We start from the raw sequence: 7,209 nt of genomic DNA, 5'->3' as shown, positions 1-7,209 counted from the left end.
AAACTCCAGCTGGAATATTGAGGGTTTTTTTGTGTTTACACATGAAAATACAATGAAGAAAAAAAGCCCGGATTCTTTAAACACAAAATCATTCCTGGAATAAATCCATGAGAACAGACATTTTTCGTCTCGCTTCTTTTTAGATGTTCTCACAAAGTTCCAAACATACCACTTTCAACCTTTAGAGACAAGTGACAAATGGTTTCTGGCTGTTTCTTGTTAACTCAGACATGACTCCAAAGATGGCAATCGGGGTGAAATATGAAGCACAAACAAACAAAATATCAACTAAAATAGCTCACAGATCACCAACTTGCTGTGCCAGTTGTGACTTGAATGTCTCCCATAGCATGTGTGTGTGTGTGTGTGTGTGTGTGTGTGTGTGTGTGTGTGTGTGTGTGTGTGTGTGTGTGTGTGTGTGTGTGTGTGTGAGCTATGAAGAATTGTGATATGGGGGAGACACAGCTCCTGTCATCACTTAAGAGAACAAGTAGGGGAGGAAACATTTTCCCACCACTGCAAGGATACAAGATGATCAGTGAAACGCAATAAAATGCTTACACATGCTCACACATAGTAACTCTGCAACTCTGTGGGAGAAGGTTGGAGAGAAAGACACACCAGCTGTTTTGATTCTGAGCATTCATACTCAGGGATGTAAAGACACAAGCAATGGGGCGATGTTGTGGGCGGCTTTGGCGTGCGTGTTAGTTTGAAACGGGATCCTTTTCACTTGTCGTGCAATAAAAGAACAACATGCAAGACTTGCACTGAATACAAAGCTCCTTGATAAAGCCAAGTGTTTACAGTATAGTAAAATGCCAGTGCTAATGGGCCAGAATAAGGAGAGGCGGGTAATCCTCCTACAACATGGAAGCTGATATTTTAAAATGAGCAACAAAGCCAAGATGTGTTATTTTAAAAAAAATGAATTCAATGGCCTATAAAAGACCTAACGATGCTCTGTGGAACGGTTCTTTGTTTAAAGATGGAAATGTATTTTTTGCCTCAGGAGGAATCCACCAATTAAAAACTTACTTTGCCATGCTTCTGTCATGATCAAAGCAAAGGCCATACACGCACGCATGCACGCACAAACACATGCACACACACGTGCACACGCAAACCCTTGGGCCTTTGGGAGTGAAGCCTTGGCAGGGTCTGATGAACTGCAGCATTGTTACAGATCACTGCAGGTGTCCAGCACTCTTTCTCCTCAGACCTTCCTTCTGCCTTGAATGTTGTGACAAATTCTGTGAATAAAAGGTAGTCGAGGTCATAAAACCATCTCGGAAACATTTTGGAAAAACACCTGCACAATTAAAAATTTCCGCTGCACAACAGATGTGCAACAGCTAATGCTTGCAAACTTAGACCAAAACTGAATTTGTCTGTCAGCGGAAGGAAAATAACGTGGACAATATTCCTTGCATGTGCATGCGTGTGTGTGCGTGTGTGTGTGTGTGTGTGTGTGTGTGTGTGTGTGTGTGTGTGTAAGCAACACAGGTGCAGTCAGGGACACAGGGAGAAACAACGCTCTTGCCCTTTGAACTTGATCTTGAAAAGAAAGCTGCTTTTGCTTCCTGTCAAATAAGCTTAACTGTTATGCCTTCAAGCTCTAGTCAGCACAAACTGGTCTGGCAAAAACTACAAGCTATTCATTTATTCACAGGAAGCTCTCAAACCATTTCAAAAGTTTTATTCACACTCTTGTCTAAAACAACTCCAGTGACAGCTATTGTCATTTTATAGTTTTCTTTTTTTGATTTGTGGTGTTGTACTTGGAAGATATTGTTACAGGACAGGTGACAATCATAAATTTTATCTCAGCTCATGTCCAAAAATGTTTTTTTCTTTTCTCACTCTCTGGCAAACAGCTCCAGGCAGGATCTGCCTAATTCACGTTGCATTCGTTGGTGTTTGTTGGGAAGTAGGCATATGATATCTAAGGGATGACACCTGGCCCCTCAAAACTTTAACAACCTGGAGGTGTAGACCAGGAAGTGGAGGAGGAGGGAAGCTTGAGAGCCCATAAGTGGAGCCCGAGTAGCTCCTTTATCAACTCGCTGATAGGAGACGACTGTGTATGTGTGTGTCAGAGCTGTTCAATGCTTTGCTTGTCTCTGCTTATCACCGCTAATTAAAACATTTGGATTCTTCTGGCTGGCTCTGGAGGAGTTGCTGTGTGTCTGAGCATGTGCGTGGGAGACATGAGAGCGGAGAGGAGTCAAAGGAAGGAAATGTTGCAGCTTGAAAGACTTCCTGTCCATCTATGGACAGAAGGGCTCAACACATACTCGCTATCAACAGCTGGCAGACATGCTGTTTCTGCAGAGACTTATTTAGAGACAGCTGTGGTTTCTGCATGTTCAGGCTAATATTCCAAAATGATTTTTATCTGTTTTATTATTTGTTACTCATCATATGTAATAGCACTTCATATCTAAATACATTAAACAATACATATATAATCTGTTCATAGAAACATAAATGCAACTGAGAGGTGCTGAGGGGCAAATCCATTTATGGTACTTGCTTTCTCACAAGCTTTACCTTTGCACTCCTACTTAACTCTCAGACCCTCATCCCTGAGCTATCTGTGTCTGTTCCTAATGGACACAGCACACACAAACACACACACACATACATGTAGAAACACACACAAACAATAAAGACTAGACCTACTTCCTTAAATATGGCCCTGCTCTTTATAAGATCTGGGTGGGCTCATCTCTGTATCCTTTCTAATCCTTGCCATGACCTCTGTCCCCACTCATACAAACACAGCGGTGGGGTAACTACATTTCCTAACACACAAAATATCCCTGATAAAATGAAACAAAAAAAGAGAGCACATTTTCATAAAATGCCAAACATTGGTAAGAAAAACAAAACATGCCACCTTCTTCCCAAAAAGTGGATTCTGTTCATCTGGACGTAGCGATTCGAACAGAATCAAGTTTTTGGGATTGTCTTACCTGGATGATTGAGCATGCATCAAAACATCTCACTTTCTTACGTTGCTGCGTGATCACGTAACATAACGAATTTACCAGTATGCCAGAGGAACAATGAGGACTGATTATGTGGAATCTGCTCAAATTGTGCAGAAAGGTGTCATATCTAATTCCTTTTGAAACCACGAGGCCTGTGAGTGCTGATGTGGTTGCCCTATGATGGATGGGCCTTCCCCTGGGGTAGCTGATGTCTTTTGGCTTTACTGTAAATGTTTACATTCCTACTTGCACTGATGCTATCTGCTAATAGTTTCTGGGACAAGCCTGAGGAGTCCTCTGGGTGGGATTATTTGCTGTGTGTGTGTGTGTGTGTGTGTGTGTGTGTGTGTGTGTGTGTGTGTGTGTGTGTGTGTAAGAGAGAAAGAGAGAGGAAGAGAAAGACAGAGACCAGGTCAAAGGGAAGCAGATCTGTCTTTATACTTGGGGATTAACCATGACCCCTCTCTTTCCTGAGTCCTGGCCTGTGCCTCCTTGGGGGGGGGGGGGGGGGGGCAGCGCATTAACAGCACCTCACTGCTGCTCCATTTTCTTCCCAAAGCAGAAAAAGACATTTGGGTGTCTCTGACAGTACAATCAACAACTGGCACACTCGTGAGAGGGCAGCCTCTCCCAGTCTCAGTGTGGCGTGAGCTCTAAATCCGTTCATTTCACCGAGAAGTCTCGGTGCCAACAGCCGTTATGTGACCGTGGTATTGTTAAATCAACAAGGCCCTTAAGAAAATAATTCCTATTGCAATAGGCGCATCGGAAATGCATGCATAATTGCTGCTCAGGGGCCTTGTGAGAATGCTCTGTCAATAGATCTGTATCTTAAAAACGCAGCCTAGCATGGATTATGTGAGGACTGCCATTCCTGTGTTGCACACTACAGAGGCAGCCCCACCCTCAAGGCATTCCTCTGCAACATAAAAGACAGCAGGTAATTACCTGTTTCCACTGCCATTATTAAGTGTTATTTAAATCTGCTATTAATACTCTGTTAAGTTGTGGGAGCTGGTGCGAGTGATTGTTCAAAGAGGCGGACAAACACGTTCTTCTGCACCGCTGTCTGGTCGTCTCTTCCCTTTCTTTCACTCTCTCTCTGCCGTCTCCGGACGTGCTCGCGAGGAGACACAAAAACAAAGCACAGCTCAAAATGTTTATATACTTAAGCATCGCATTTAGAGTAATGTTTCATAGCTCAGTGGACTACTGGCTGGAGCACATTCCCGGGCACAAATGCTCTTAAAGAAGTGATAAAGGATGTGACCTTAGAGTGATTCACTGCAGTGATAATAAAGAACGGATAAGAGCTGTTGTTTCCGGTTTTGTACCTGGAACGAGTTTGAATTTCTTATCCACAGAACATCTGACCTACCCAGAAAACGGTGGCAAGCACTTCTAAACAATTGTTGAACTTTGGTGATAATAGTGAAGCTGGTACGATGGTTACGAATCAAGGAGCTATCAGATAATGACAAAGGAGTGCCGAGAAAGTTTTTTTTTTAACTCCCCAGTGTATAATTTTAGAAGTGGAGCAGTAAAAGGAGTCATTAATGTAATGAGTTGTGTTTTACAGATGCCATAATGACAGTTATGAAGCTCAATAGCTGACGGTGATCAAAAAATTCTTAATTTGATGCTACCTGTTGGGTAAACTCATGGGTGTCAATTGCACATTCTGTCAATGACGGTGTTTAAAGTGATACTGAGTAAGCGATGCCTATGTTATGGTTATCTTAGTAAAGCATGTACTAATTGCTACTTAGGCCACAATCGTCTGGAATGGGGGTTAAAATCCTTGCAGAGATCTCTATATTTACTCCATCAGATAATTTAAAAGAAATAACCGTGCAGTGTAACCAGCTGCTTTTCCAGTGATTATCTTATCCCACAGATGAACTTCAACTCTTCCCTCTTGAACTGCTGACAAGTCTCTACCATGTAAGTGCACTGGGTTCCTCGGTATCTTAGCCAGATCTAGCCCTTGCTCATCTCATCCAGTTTCAGTATTGTATTACAATTATGAGATCTAGGATGCTTGCATTGGATAACCAATGTGATGTTACCAATGGCTGCCATCATATACCTCTGTATAGATCTGTTTAGATCAGAATATGCAAATATTCAGTCAACAGGAGTCTTGTTCTGCCAAAGGTTTTCTTTGTTTTTTCTATTAAACGGGAGTTTTACCTTCCCACTGTCACCTTGTGTTTTCTCATAGGGGATCATCAGACTGTTGGGGTTTTTGCTCTAATAATTTATGGTCTTTAACTCGCAGCATTAAGGGCTTTGAGGTGTCTGTTGTTGTGAATTGGTGCTACATAAACAAATGAACTGAAAAGCCTCTCCAGAGCAGAACAAGGACTACCGACACCAGCTGCCAACACCAACTGCAGAGTCGACACCAGATCCTCTCTGAAGAAACAGATGAATGACATGGAAGAGCTCCTCGATAGCACACAGGCTGGTAGGAAAAACACAAGATAGCGAGGGCTCGGGGTAGCTGGTTAATAATAAGTGAACACTCAAAATAAGAGCAGTGGGATTGTCCTTTAGGAAATCATTGCATTTTATGTGAAAAATGCTAAAATGAGACGCCAGTTGCGCCACTCAAGCAAGGCTTTGTGTTTAAAACACTGATGTATGTTGCTATAATAGACTGTATATAAAAATGGGAATCAGCTACAGTAGTAGTTTAAGTATTATTAATATGCTCAGGGTAAGATTTTTGCATGGGTCACTACACACATTCAGACACCTGGAAATTAATTCACATAAAAACTACTAATTAACATATTACTAGAAATTAACTTAATGTACTACATTGTTTGCAGTAAAAGCCTTAAAATGCTCCAAAAGTATCACAAAGACTGTGAGCAGCTTCAGTTGTAGATCTCCAAATCCAGTTAAAGCATCCACAGTCCTGATGCCATTTAGCATTACCACAGCTACTGTCACAGATGACACTTCCTATGTTAAGTGCAAATCTGCTGAAATAAGTGCCAGCAGCAGAAGCAGCATTGCAGTGCAATAATAATAACACAGAATTATATCCAGGGACACGGTATTAGTCAACTGTGAGCACAAAACTAGCCTAGGTAAGTGTTTTCTCTGGGAATTTGAAGTAAAAAGTATGAAATAACCGTACAACACTTTAGTTTAACAATAACTAAATAATAAATCAACTGAACCTTGCAACTCTTCAGGAGCTGCACAATATTGTCATAAAACCGAAAAATATTTTCTACCTTGCATCTTGTATCTTGGGTTACGTTTTTTAACCAGCTGCTTAAAGCTCTGGTTTTCCATGGTGTAACCATTACCAGTAATTTTGTCCTTTTTCATAGCCTGGTCATTCTCAGCCCTGTTTTTTGATGAAACATATTTGTTTTGTCCACCTTTAGCAGGAGATTTTTTTTCCTATGCTTTTCAGAATTCTGTGCTTTGTTAGAATTTGCTGAAGCAGCTTCCTTTTTGGGTAATAAATCATTAATGGTGGTGACATACGGCTCCTGCTCTCAGACATGCCTGGGCTTATCTCAGTGTTGCGTGCACTAGGACATGGCAGTACAATACCAATGATATCATGACATGGCATTTTTATACCACATAAAAATTTATGCTGGTATTGTTGTTATGATATGGCACCGAGCTAAATCCATGCTCGGAATTATGTTCACCATGGTGATGCAGTGGTTAGCACTCTCACACCTTTTTGCATGTTTGCATGTTCTCCCTGTGCCTGCATGGCTTTCCTCTTGGCACGATTCAAAGACAAGCATCTTAGGTTACAGATTAAATATGGTGAAATGCAGCTCAGGCAGTCCATTTCCATGAAAAAACAAACAAACAAACGATATTTTGATAATTACTACAGTGCATGGATGTAATCTCACCAAATACAGAACCACTGAACTGACCTGATAAAACTAGTAAGGGCCAAGGTCAATCCAGTAATTGAAGTCCATTCTGAGGGGACATGAACATTGGCATTTTATTTCCATTGGTGATCTTTTCCATTGTTTGTTTTTTTTTTAAAGTTAATCGGGTGCAAATAACATTACCAGGTTGACCCAACACTGACCTAACCTTCTTAATATAGTATATCATTTACATGCTGCTTTTACAATGCAAATAGAGATGGTGCATGTGTTTACTTTTAGCTTTGCAATCATATAGGGCAGTTTACATATTGTGGATAAACCCCTGA

The sequence above is a fragment of the Astatotilapia calliptera genome, chromosome 13, assembly GCF_964374335.1.
Source record: "Astatotilapia calliptera chromosome 13, fAstCal68.1, whole genome shotgun sequence".
Lineage (NCBI taxonomy): Eukaryota > Metazoa > Chordata > Actinopteri > Cichliformes > Cichlidae > Astatotilapia > Astatotilapia calliptera.
The sequence above is the reverse complement of the archived record's forward strand: the minus strand, read 5'-3'. Positions refer to the sequence as shown.